The sequence below is a fragment of the Cervus elaphus genome, chromosome X (assembly GCF_910594005.1).
Source record: "Cervus elaphus chromosome X, mCerEla1.1, whole genome shotgun sequence".
NCBI lineage: Eukaryota > Metazoa > Chordata > Mammalia > Artiodactyla > Cervidae > Cervus > Cervus elaphus.
This window is the reverse complement of record NC_057848.1, coordinates 19,285,096-19,299,078: the sequence shown is the minus strand read 5'-3', so window position 1 is coordinate 19,299,078 and position 13,983 is coordinate 19,285,096.

Below are 13,983 nucleotides of genomic sequence, written 5' to 3'. Positions count from 1 at the left end.
CGAGGGACAACTCGGGATTCTCCTCGAAGCTTGGCAGGGCAATTGGGACGCCTCTCCAGCTGAGGCGGGAGACCAAGGGTCCCTTTCCATGTGCACAGGAATCCTGGGACTCCTATCAAGTTTCACGAGGAGTCAGGCATCGTCTCCTTTGGAGGCACTGACCTCCGCGTACCTCTGGAGTTTTCAAAGGATATAAGGAATCCGGTCGCGATGAGGTGGGGAACCAGGTCTTTCTCTGTGGTCTCCACAGGGGATTCAGATATCCTTTCGTCTTGGGAGATGCAAGACGAGCCTGCATTCAAGTCACTGCAGGGATATCCGGCCTTATTTCGAGCCAGGGCATCGCGGTGTCCATTCCACTTGAGGCCGCAAACTCAGGGTCCCTCTCACATACATAGGGCTGAGAGAAGCCTCCTGTTGAGGTGCTTGTGGTAAGGTGGTATTCCTCTGGAGTCGAAGCCAGGAACTAACTTCTCATCTCGAGTTGATTTCTGGTCCACGGAGCTCTTTCGTATTGCTACAGTGACCTCAGGATCCCTCTAGCCTTGAAACAGTGTTCTTGGGGTTTCTCTGGAGTGCCATCAAGGAAATCAAGGCTCCTTTCATTTGTGATGTGCAACACGGAATTGCTCTGCACGCAGTGCAGGATATTGGGCATCATTTTGCGGCGAGGGGGAAGTCTCATGGTTTTTCTCGAGTTGCGGCAGGAACCTGGGGTATATTCTCGAGTTATGACGGGGATGGCCCTTCCACCCACGTGTTTGTCCAGCGACGTCAGGACTCCTGCCTAGTCGCGAGGGACAACTCGGGATTCTCCTCGAGGCTTGGCAGGGCAATTGGGACGCCCCTCCAGCTGACTGGGGAGACCAAGTGTCCCTTTCCACGTGCCACAGGAATCCTAGGACTCCTATCAAGTTTCACGAGGAGTCAGGCATCGTCTCCTTTGGAGGCACTGATCTCCGCGTACCTCTGGAGTTTTCAAAGGATGTGAGGCCTCCGGTCGCGATGAGGTGGGGAACTAGGTCTTTCTCTGTGGTCTCCACAGGGGATTCAGACAACCTTTCGTCTTGTGAGATGCAAGACGAGCCTGCATTCAAGTCACTGCAGAGATATCCAGCCTTATTTCGCGTCAGGGCATCGCGGTGTCCATTCCACTTGAGGCCGCAAACTCAGGGTCCCTCTCACATACCTAGAGCTGAGAGAAGCCTCCTCTTGAGGTGCTTGTGGTAAGGTGGTATTCCTCTGGAGTCGAAGCCAGGGACTAACCTCTCATCTCGAGTTGATTTTTGGTCCATGGAGCTCTTTCGTGTTGCTACAGTGACCTCAGGATCCCTCTAGCCTTGAAACAGTGTTCTTGGGGTTTCTCTGGAGTGCCATCAAGGAAATCAAGGCTCCTTTCATGTGTGATGTGCAACACGGAATTGCTCTGCACGCAGTGCAGGGGAATCGGGCCTCATCACGCGGCGAGGGCGAAGTCTCATGGTTTCTCTCGAGTTGCGGCGGGAACCTGGGGTATATTCTCGAGTTACGACGGGGATGGCCCTTCCACCCACGTGTTTGTTCAGCCACGTCAGGACTCCTGCCTAGTTGCAAGGGACAACTCGGGATTCTCCTCGAGGCTTGGCAGGGCAATTGGGACGCCTCTCCAGCTGAGGCGGGAGACCAAGGGTCCCTTTCCACGTGCCACAGGAATCCTGGGACTCCTATCAAGTTTCACGAGGAGTCAGGCATCGTCTCCTTTGGAGGCAGTGATGTCCTCGTACCTCTGGAGTTTTCAAAGGATATAAGGAATCCGGTCGCGATGAGGTGGGGAACTAGGTCTTTCTCTGTGGTCTCCACAGGGGATTCAGACATCCTTTCATCTTGGGAGATGCAAGACGAGCCTGCATTCAAGTCACTGCAGGGTTATCTGGCCTTATTTCGAGTCAGGGCATCGCGGTGTCCATTCCACTTGAGGCCGCAAACTCAGGGCCCCTCTCACATACCTAGAGCTGAGAGAAGCCTCCTCTTGAGGTGCTTGTGGTAAGGTGGTATTCCTCTGGAGTCGAAGCCAGGGACTAACCTCTCATCTCGAGTTGATTTTTTGTCCACGGAGCTCTTTCGTGTTGCTACAGTGACGTCAGGATCCCTCTAGCCTTGAAACAGTGTTCTTGGGGTTTCTCTGGAGTGCCATCAAGGAAATCAAGGCTCCTTTCATGTGTGATGTGCAACACGGAATTGCTCTGCACGCAGTGCAGGGGAATTGGGCCTCATCTCGCGGCCAGGGGGAAGTCTCATGGTTTTTCTCGAGTTGCGGCGGGAACCTGGGGTATATTCTCGAGTTACGACGGGGATGGCCCTTTCAACCACGTGTTTGTTCAGCGACGTCAGGACTCCTGCCTAGTTGCGAGGGACAACTCGGGATTCTCCTCGAGGCTTTTCAGGGCAATTGGGACGCCTCTCCAGCTGAGGCGGGAGACCAAGGCTCCCTGTCCACGTGCACAGAAATCCTGGGGCTCCTATCAAGTTTCACGAGGAGTCAGGCATCGTCTCCTATGGAGGCACTGATCTCCGTGTACCTCTGGAATTTTCAAATGATGTGAGGCCTCCGGTCGCGATGAGGTGGGGAACTAGGTCTTTCTCTGTGGTCTCCACAGGGGATTCAGACATCCTTTCATCTTGGGAGATGCAAGACGAGCCTGCATTCAAGTCACTGCAGGGATATCCGGCCTTATTTCGAGTCAGGGCATCACGGTGTCCATTCCACTTGAGGCCGCAAACTGAGGGTCCCTCTCACATACCTAGAGCTGAGAGAAGCCTCCTCTTGAGGTGCTTGTGGTAAGGTGGTATTCCTCTGGAGTCGAAGCCAGGGACTAACCTCTCATCTCGAGTTGATTTTTGGTCCACGGAGCTCTTTCGTGTTGCTACAGTGACCTCAGGATCCCTCTAGCCTTGAAACAGTGTTCTTGGGGTTTCTCTGGAGTGCCATCAGGGAAATCAAGGCTCCTTTCATGTGTTGTGCAACACGGAATTGCTCTGCACGCAGTGCCGGGGAATCGGGCCTCATCTCGCGGCGAGGGGGAAGTCTCATGGTTTTTCTCGAGTTGCGGCGGGAACCTGGGGTATATTCTCGAGTTACGACGGGGATGGCCCTTCCACCCACGTGTTTCTTCAGCGACTTCAGGACTCCTGCCTAGTTGCGAGGGACAATTCGGGATTCTCCTCGAGGCTTGGCAGGGCAATTGGGACCCCTCTCCAGCTGAGGCGGAGACCAAGGGTCCCTTTCCATGTGCCACAGGAATCCTGGGACTTCTATCAAATTTCACGAGGAGTCAGGCATCGTCTCCTTTGGAGGCAGTGATCTCCGCGTACCTCTGGAGTTTTCAAAGGATATAAGGAATCCGGTCGCGATGAGGTGGGGAAATAGGTCTTTCTCTGTGGTCTCCACAGGGGATTCAGACATCCTTTCGTCTTGGGAGATGCAAGACGAGCCTGCATTCAAGTTACTGCAGGGATATCCGGCCTTATTTCGAGTCAGGGCATCGCGGTGTCCATTCCACTTGATTCCGGAAACTCAGGGTCCCTCTCACATACCTAGAGCTGAGAGAAGCCTCCTCTTGAGGTGCTTGTGGTAAGGTGGTATTCCTCTGGAGTCGAAGCCAGGGACTAACCTCTCATCTCGAGTTGATTTTTGGTCCACGGAGCTCTTTCGTGTTGCTACAGTGACGTCAGGATTCCTCTAGCCTTGAAACAGTGTTCTTGGGGTTTCTCTGGAGTGCCATCAAGGAAATCAAGGCTCCTTTCATGTGTGACGTGCAAAACGGAATTGCTCTGCACACAGTGCTGGGGAATCGGGCCTCATCTCGCGGCGAGGGGGAAGTCTCATGGTTTTTCTCGAGTTGCGGCGGGAACCTGGGGTATATTCTCGAGTTACGCCGGGGATGGCCCTTCCACCCACGTGTTTGTTCAGCGACGTCAGGACTCCTTCCTAGTTGCGAGGGACAACTCGGGATTCTCCTCGAGGCTTGGCAGGGCAATTGGGACGCCTCTCCAGCTGAGGCGTGAGACCAAGTGTCCCTTTCCACGTGCCACAGGAATCCTAGGACTCCTATCAAGTTTCATGAGGAGTCAGGCATCGTCTCCTTTGGAGGCACTGATCTCCGCGTACCTCTGGAGTTTTCAAAGGATGTGAGGCCTCCGTTCGCCATGAGGAAGGGAACTAGGTCTTTCTCTGTGGTCTCCACAGGGGTTTCAGACATCCTTTCGTCTTGGGAGATGCAAGACGAGCCTGCATTCAAGTCACTGCAGGGATATCCGGCCTTATTTCGAGTCAGGGCATCGCGGTGTCCATTCCACTTGAGGCCGCAAACTCAGGGTCCCTCTCACATACCTAGAGTTGAGAGAAGCCTCCTCTTGAGGTGCTTGTGGTAAGGTGGTATTCCTCTGGAGTCGAAGCCAGGGACTAACCTCTCATCTCGAGTTGATTTTTTGTCCACGGAGCTCTTTCGTGTTGCTACAGTGACCTCAGGATCCCTCTAGCCTTGAAACAGTGTTCTTGGGGTTTCTCTGGAGTGCCATCAAGGAAATCAAGGCTCCTTTCATGTGTGATGTGCAACACGTAATTGCTCTGCACGCATTTCAGGGGAATCGGGCCTCATTTCGCGGCGAGGGGGAAGTCGCATGGTATTTCTCGAGTTGCGGCGGGAACCTGAGGTATATTCTCGAGTTACGACGGGGATGGCCCTTTCAACCACGTGTTTGTTCAGCGACGTCAGGACTCCTGCCTAGTTGCGAGGGACAACTCGGGATTCTCCTCGAGGCTTGGCAGGGCAATTGGGACGCCTCTCCAGCTGAGGCGGGAGACCAGGGGTCCCTTTCCACGTGCCACAGGAATCCTGGGACTCCTATCAAGTTTCCCGAGGAGTCAGGCATCCTCTCTTTTGGAGGCACTGATCTCCGCGTACCTCTGGAGCTTTCAAAGGATGTGAGGCCTCCGGTCGCGATGAGGTGGGGAACTAGGTCTTTCTCTGTGGTCTCCACAGGGGATTCAGACATCCTTTCATCTTGGGAGATGCAAGACGAGCCTGCATTCAATTCACTGCAGGGATATCCGGCCTTATTTCGAGCCAGGGCATCGCGGTGTCCATTCCACTTGAGGCCGCAAATTCAGGGTCCCTCTCACATACCTAGAGCTGAGAGAAGCCTCCTCTTGAGGTGCTTGTGGTAAGGTGGTATTCCTCTGGAGTCGAAGCCAGGGACTAACCTCTCATCTGGAGTTGATTTTTGGTCCACGGAGCTCTTTCGTGTTGCTACCGTGACCTCAGGATCCCTCTAGCCTTGAAACAGTGTTCTTGGGGTTTCTCTGGAGTGCCACTAAGGAAATCAAGGCTCCTTTCACGTGTGATGTGCAACACGGAATTGCTCTGCACGCAGTGCAGGGGAATCGGGCCTCATATCGCGGCGAGGGGGAAGTCTCATGGTTTTTCTCGAGTTGCGGCGGGAACCTGGGGTATATTCTCGAGTTACGACGGGGATGGCCCTTTCAACCACGTGTTTTTTCAGGGACGTCAGGACTCCTTCCTAGTTGCGAGGGACAACTCGGGATTCTTCTCGAGGCTTGACAGGGCAACTGGGACGCCTCTCCAGCCGAGGCGGGAGACCAAGGGTCCCTATCCACGTGCACAGAAATTCTGGCACTCCTATCAAGTTTCACGAGGTGTCAGGCATCGTCTCCTTTGGAGGCAGTGATCTCCGGGTACCTCTGGAGTTTTCAAAGGATATAAGGAATCCGGTCGCGATGAGGTGGGGAACTAGGTCTTTCTCTGTGGTCTCCACAGGGGATTCAGACATCCTTTCGACTTCGGAGATGCGAGACGAGCCTGCACTCAAGTCACTGCAGGGATATCCGGCCTTATTTCGAGTCAGGGCATCGCGGTGTCCATTCCACTTGAGGCCGCAAACTTAGGGCCCCTCTCACATACCTAGAGCTGAGAGAAGCCTCCTCTTGAGGTGCTTGTGGTAAGTTGGTATTCCTCTGGAGTCGAAGCCAGGGACTAACCTCTCATCTCGAGTTGATTTTTGGTCCACGGAGCTCTTTCGTGTTGCTACAGTTACGTCAGGATCCCTCTAGCCTTGAAACAGTGTTCTTGGGGTTTCTCTGGAGTGTCATGAAGGAAATCAAGGCTCCTTTCATGTGTGATGTGCAACACGGAATTGCTCTGCATGCAGTGCAGGGGAATCGGGCCTCATATCGCGGCGAGGGGAAAGTCTCATGGTTTTTCTCGAGTTGCGGCGGGAACCTGGGGTATATTCTCGAGTTACGACGGGGATGGCCCTTTCAACCGCGTGTTTGTTCAGCGACCTCAGGACTCCTGCCTAGTTGCCAGGGACAACTCGGGATTCTCCTCGAGGCTTTTCAGGGCAATTGGGACGCCTCTCCAGCTGAGGCGGGAGACCAAGACTCCCTATCCACGTGCACAGGAATCCTGGGACTCCTATCAAGTTTCACGAGGAGTCAGGCATCGTCTCCTTTGGAGGCACTGATCTCCGCGTACCTCTGGAGTTTTCAAAGGATGTGAGGCCTCCGGTCGCGATGAGGTGGGGAACTAGGTCTTTCTCTGTGGTCTCCACAGGGGATTCAGACATCCTTTCATCTTGGGAGATGCAAGACGAGCCTGCATTCAAGTCACTGCAGGGATATCCGGCCTTATTTCGAGCCAGGGCATCGCGGTGTCCATTCCACTTGAGGCCGCAAACTCAGGGTCCCTCTCACATACCTAGAGCTGAGAGAAGCCTCCTCTTGAGGTGCTTGTGGTAAGGTGGTATTCCTGTGGAGTCGAAGCCAGGGACTAACCTCTCATCTCGAGTTGATTTTTGGTCCACGGAGCTCTTTCATGTGGCTACAGTGACGTCAGGATCCCTCTAGCCTTGAAACAGTGTTCTTGGGGTTTCTCTGGAGTGCCATCAAGGAAATCAAGGCTCCTTTCATGTGTGATGTGCAACACGGAATTGCTCTGCACGCAGTGCAGGGGAATTGGGCCTCATCTCGCAGCGTGGGGGAAGTCTCATGGTTTTTCTCGAGTTGCGGCGGGAACCTGGGGTATATTCTCGAGTTACGACGGGGATGGCCCTTCCACCCACGTGTTTGTTCAGCGACGGCAGGACTTCTACCTAGTTGCGAGGGACAACTCGGGATTCTCCTCGAGGCTTGGCAGGGCATTTGGGATGCCTCTCCAGCTGAGGCGTGAGACCAAGGGTCCCATTCCACGTGCCACAGGAATCCTGGGACTCCTATCAAGTTTCACGAGGAGTCAGGCATCGTCTCCTTTGGAGGCACTGATCTCCGCGTACCTCTGGAGTTTTCAAACGATGTGAGGCCTCCGGTCGCGATGAGGTGGGGAACTAGGTCTTTCTCTGTGGTCTCCACAGGGGATTCAGACATCCTTTCGTCTTGGGAGATGCAAGACGAGCCTGCATTCAAGTCACTGCAGGGATATCCGGCCTTATTTCGAGTCAGGGCATCGCAGTGTCCATTCCACTTGAGGCCGCAAACTCAGGGTCCCTCTCACATACCTAGAGCTGAGAGAAGCCTCCTCTTGAGGTGCTTGTGGTAAGGTGGTATTCCTCTGGAGTCGAAGCCAGGGACTAACCTCTTATCTCGAGTTGATTTTTGGTCCACGGAGCTCTTTCGTGTTGCTACAGTGACGTCAGGATCCCTCTAGCCTTGAAACAGTGTTCTTGGGGTTTCTCTGGAGTGCCATGAAGGAAATCAAGGCTCCTTTCATGTGTGATGTGCAACACGGAATTGCTCTGCACGCAGTGCAGGGGAATCGGGCCTCATCTCGCGGCGAGGGGGAAGTCTCATGGTTTTTCTCGAGTTGCGACGGGAACCTGGGGTATATTCTCGAGTTACGACGGGGATGGCCCTTCCACACACGTGTTTGTTCAGCGACGGCAGGACTCCTGCCTAGTTGCGAGGGACAACTCGGGATTCTCCTCGAGGCTTGGCAGGGCAATTGGGACGCCTCTCCAGCTGAGGCGGGAGACCAAGGGTCCCTTTCCACGTGCCACAGGAATCCTGGGACCCCTATCAAGTTTCACGAGGAGTCAGGCATCGTCTCCTTTGGAGGCACTGATCTCCGCGTACCTCTGGAGTTTTCAAAGTATGTGAGGCCTCCGGTCGCGATGAGGTGGGGAACTGTGTCATTCTCTGTGGTCTCCACAGGGGATTCAGACATCCTTTCGTCTTGGGAGATGCAAGACGAGCCTGCATTCAAGTCACTGCAGGGATATCCGGCCTTATTTCGAGTCAGGGCATCGCGGTGTCCATTCCACTTGAGGCCGCAAACTCAGGGTCCCTCTCACATACCTAGAGCTGAGAGAAGCCTCCTCTTGAGGTGCTTGTGGTAAGGTGGTATTCCTGTGGAGTCGAAGCCAGGGACTAACCTCTCATCTCGAGTTGATTTTTGGTCCACGGAGCTCTTTCATGTGGCTACAGTGACGTCAGGATCCCTCTAGCCTTGAAACAGTGTTCTTGGGGTTTCTCTGCAGTGCCATGAAGGAAATCAAGGCTCCTTTCATGTGTGATGTGCAACACGGAATTGCTCTGCACGCAGTGCAGGGGAATTGGGCCTCATCTCGCGGCGTGGGGGAAGTCTCATGGTTTTTCTCGAGTTGCGGCGGGAACCTGGGGTATATTCTCGAGTTACGACGGGGATGGCCCTTCCACCCACGTGTTTGTTCAGCGACGGCAGGACTTCTACCTAGTTGTGAGGGACAACTCGGGATTCTCCTCGAGGCTTGGCAGGGCAATTGGGACGCCTTTCCAGCTGAGGCGGGAGACCAAGTGTCCCATTCCACGTGCCACAGGAATCCTGGGACTCCTATCAAGTTTCACGATGAGTCAGGCATCGTCTCCTTTGGAGGCTCTGATCTCCGTGTACCTCTGGAGTTTTCAAAGGATGTGAGGCCTCCGGTCGCGATGAGGTGGGGAACTAGGTCTTTCTCTGCGGTCTCCACAGGGGATTCAGACATCCTCTCGTCTTGGGAGATGCAAGACGAGCCTGCATTCAAGTCACTGCAGGGGTATCCGGCCTTATTTCGAGTCAGGGCATCGCAGTGTCCATTCCACTTGAGACCGCAAACTCAGGGTCCCTCTCACATACCTAGAGCTGAGAGAAGCCTCCTCTTGAGGTGCTTGTGGTAAAGTGGTATTACTCTGGAGTCGAAGCCAGGGACTAACCTCTTATCTCGAGTTGATTTTTGGTCCACGGAGCTCTTTCGTGTTTCTACAGTGACCTCAGGATCCCTCTAGCCTTGAAACAGTGTTCTTGGGGTTTCTATGGAGTGCCATCAAGGAAATCAAGGCTCCTTTCATGTGTGATGTGCAACACGGAATTGCTCTGCACGCAGTGCAGGGGAATCGGGCCTCATCTCGCGGCGAGGGGGAAGTCTCAGGGTTTCTCTCGAGTTGCGGCGGGAACCTGGGGTATATTCTCGAGTTACGACGGGGATGGCCCTTCCACACACGTATTTCTTCAGCGACGTCAGGACTCCTGCCTAGATCCGAGGGAAAACTCGGGATTCTCCTCGAGGCTTGGCAGGGCAATTGGGACGCCTCTCCAGCTGAGGCGGGAGACCAACGGTCCCTATCCACGTGCACAGGAATCCTGGGACTCCTATCAAGTTTCACGAGGAGTCAGGCATCGTCTAGTTTAGAGGCACTGATCTCCGTGTACCTCTGGCGTTTTCAAAGGATGTGAGGCCTCCGGTAGCGATGAGGTGGGGAACTAGGTCTTTCTCTGTGGTCTCCACAGGGGATTCAGACATCCTTTCGTCTTGGGAGATGCAAGACGAGCCTACCTTTAAGTCACTGCAGGGATATCCGGCCTTATTTCGAGTCAGGGCATCGCGGTGTCCATTCCACTTGAGGCCGCAAACTCAGCGTCCCTCTCACATACCTAGAGCTGAGAGAAGCCTCCTCTTGAGGTGCTTGTGGCAAGATGGTATTCCTCTGGAGTCGAAGCCAGGGACTAACCTCTCATCTCGTGGTGATTTTTGGTCCACGGAGCTCTTTCGTGTTGCTACAGTGACCTCAGGATCCCTCTAGCCTTGAAACAGTGTTCTTGGGGTTTCTCTGGAGTGCCATCAAGGAAATCAAGGCTCCTTTCATGTGTGATGTGCAACACGGAATTGCTCTGCACGCATTGCAGGGGAATCGGGCCTCATCTCGCGGGGAGGGGAAGTCTCATGGTTTTTCTCGAGTTGCGGCGGGAACCTGGAGTATATTCTCGAGTTATGACGGGGATGGCCCTTCCACCCACGTGTTTGCTCAGCGACGTCAGGACTCCTGCCTAGTTGTGAGGGACAACTCGGGATTCTCCTCGAGGCTTGGCAGGGCAATTGGGACGCCTCTCCAGCTGAGGCGGGAGACCAAGTGTCCCTTTCCACGTGCCACAGGAATCCTCGGACTCCTATCAAGTTTCACGAGGAGTCAGGCATCGTCTCCTTTCGAGGCACTGATCTCCGCGTACCTCTGGAGTTTTCAAAGGATGTGAGGCCTCCGGTCGCCATGGGGTGGGGAACTAGGTCTTTCTCTGTGGTCTCCACAGGGGATTCAGACATCCTCTCGTCTTGGGAGATGCAAGACGAGCCTGCATTCAAGTCACTGCAGGGATATCCGGCCTTATTTCGAGTCAGGGCATCGCAGTGTCCATTCCACTTGAGGCCGCAAACTCAGGGTTCCTCTCACATAACTAGAGCTGAGAGAAGCCTCCTCTTGAGGTGCTTGTGGTAAAGTGGTATTCCTCTGGAGTCGAAGCCAGGGACTAACCTCTCATCTCGAGTTGATTTTTGGTCCACGGAGCTCTTTCGTGTTGCTACAGTGACGTCAGGATCCCTCTAGCCTTGAAACAGTGTTCTTGGGGTTTCTCTGGAGTGCCATCAAGGAAATCAAGGCTCCTTTCATGTGTGATGTGCAACACGGAATTGCTCTGCACGCATTGCAGGGGAATTGGGCCTCATCTCGCGGCGAGGGGGAAGTCTCATGGTTTTTCTCGAGTTGCGGCGGAAACCTGGGGTATATTCTCGAGTTACGACGGGGATGGCCCTTCCACACACGTGTTTGTTCAGCGACGGCAGGACTCCTGCCTAGTTGCGAGGGACAACTCGGGATTCTCCTCGAGGCTTGGCAGGGCAATTGGGACGCCTCTCCAGCTGAGGCTGGAGACCAAGGGTCCCTTTCCACGTGCCACAGGAATCCTGGGACTCCTAGAAAGTTTCACGAGGAGTCAGGCATCGTCTCCTTTGGAGGCACTGATCTCCGCGGACCTCTGGAGTTTTCAAAGGATGTGAGGCCTCCAGTAGCCATGAAGTGTGGCACTAGGTCTTTCTCTGTGGTCTCCACAGGGGATTCAGACATCCTTTCGTCTTGGGAGATGCAAGACGAGCCTGCATTCAAGTCAATGCAGGGATATCCGGCCTTATTTCGCGTCAGGGCATCGCAGTGTCCATTTCACTTGAGGCCGCAAATTCAGGGTCCCTCTCACATACCTAGAGCTGAGAGAAGCCTCCTCTTGAGGTGCTTGTGGTAAGGTGGTATTCCTCTGGAGTCGAAGCCAGGGACTAACATCTCATCTTGAGTTGATTTTTGGTCCACGGAGCACTTTCGTGTGGCTACAGTGACCTCAGGATCCCTCTAGCCTTGAAACAGTGTTCTTGGGGTTTCTCTGGAGTGCCATCAAGGAAATCAAGGCTCCTTTCATATGTGATGTGCAACACGGAATTGCTCTGCACGCAGTGCCGGGGAATCGGGCCTCATCTCGCGGCGAGGGGGAAGTCTCATCGTTTTTCTCGAGTTGCGGTGGGAACCTGGGATATATTCTCGGGTTACGACGGGGATGGCCCTTCCACCCACGTGTTTGTTCAGCGACGTCAGGACTCCTGCCTAGTTGCGAGGGACAACTCGGGATTCTCCTCGAGGCTTGGCAGGGCAATTGGGACGCCTCTCCAGCTGAGGCGGGAGACCAAGGGTCCCTTTCCCCGTGCCACAGGAATCCTGGGACTCCTGTGAAGTTTCACGACTGATCAGGCATTGTCTCCTTTGGAGGCACTGATCTCCGCGTACCTCTGGAGTATTCAAAGGATATGAGGCCTCCGGTCGCGATGAGGTGGGGAACTAGGTCTTTCTCTGTGGTCTCCACAGGGGATTCAGACATCCTTTCGTCTTGGGAGACGCAAGACGAGCCTACATTCAAGTCACTGCAGGGATATCCGGCATTATTTCCAGTCAGGGCATCGCGGTGTCCATTCCACTTGTGGCCGCAAACTCAGGGTCCCTCTCACATACCTAGAGCTGAGAGAAGCCTCCTCTTGAGGTGCTTGTGGTAAGGTGGTATTCCTCTGGAGTCGAAGCCAGGGACTAACCTCTCATCTCGAGTTGATTTTTGGTCCACGGAACTCTTTCGTGTTGCTACAGTGACCTCAGGATCCCTCTAGCCTTGAAACAGTGTTCTTGGGGTTTCTCTGGAGTGCCATCAAGGACATCAAGGCTCCTTTCATGTGTGATGTGCAAGACGGAATTGCTCTGCACGCAGTGCAGGGGAATCGAGCCTCATCTCGCGGCGAGGGGGAAGTCTCATGGTTTTTCTCGAGTTGCGGCGGGAACCTGGTGTATACTCTCGAGTTACGACGGGGATGGCCTTCCAACCACGTCTTTGTTCAGCGACCTCTGGACTCCTTCCTAGTTGCGAGGGACAACTCGGGATTCTCCTCGAGGCTTGGCAGGGCAATTGGGACGCCTCTCCAGCTGAGGCGGGAGACCAAGGGTCCCTTTCCACGTGTACAGGAATCCTGGGACTCCTATCAAGTTTCACGCGGAGTCAGTCATCGTCTCCTTTGGAGGCACTGATCTCAGTGTATCTCTGAAGTTTTCAAAGTATGTGAGGCCTCCGGTCACGATGAGGTGGGGAACTAGGTCTTTCTCTGTGGTCTCCACAGGGGATTCAGACATCCTTTCTTCTTTGGAGATGCAAGACGAGCCTGCATTCAGGTTACTGCAGGGATATCCGTCATTATTTCGAGTCAGGGCATCGCGGTGTCCATTCAACTTGAGGCCGCAAACTCAGGGTCCCTCTCACATACCTAGAGCTGAGAGAAGCCGACTCTTGAGGTGCTTGTGGTAAGGTGGTATTCCTCTGGAGTCGAAGCCAGGGACTAACCTCTCATCCTGAGTTGATTTTTGTTCCACGGAGCTCTTTCGTGTTGCTACAGTGACCTCAGGATCCCTCTAGCCTTGAAACAGTGTTCTTGGGGTTTCTCTGGAGTGCCATCAAGGAAATCAAGGCTCCTTTCATGTTTGATGTGCAACACGGAATTGCTTTGAATGCAGTGCAGGGGAATCGGGCCTCACTTGCGGCGAGGGGGAAGTCTCATGGTTTTTCTCGAGTTGCGGCTGGAATCTGGGGTATATTCTCGAGTTACGACGGGGATGGCCCTGCCACACACTTGTTTGTTCAGCGACGTCAGGACTCCTGCCTATGTGCGAGGGACAACTCGAGATTCTCCTCGAGGCTTGGCAGGGCAATTGGGACGCCTCTCCAGCTGAGGCGGGAGACCAAGGGTCCCTTTCCACGTGCCACAGGAATCCTGGGACTCCTATCAAGTTTCTCGAGGAGTCAGGCATCGTCTCCTTTGGAGGCACTGATCTCTGTGAACCTCTGGAATTTTCAAAGGATGTGAGGCCTCCGGTTGCGATGAGGTGGGGAACTAGGTCTTTCTCTGTGGTCTCCACAGGGGATTCAGACATCCTTTCTTCTTGGGAGATGCAAGACGAGCCTGCATTCAGGTTACTGCAGGAATATCCGTCATTATTTCGAGTCAGGGCATCGCGGTGTCCATTCCACTTGAGGCCGCAAACTCAGGGTCCCTCTCACATACCTAGAGCGAGAGAAGCCTCCTCTTGAGGTGCTTGTGGTAAGGTGGTATTCCTCTGGAGTCGAAGCCAGG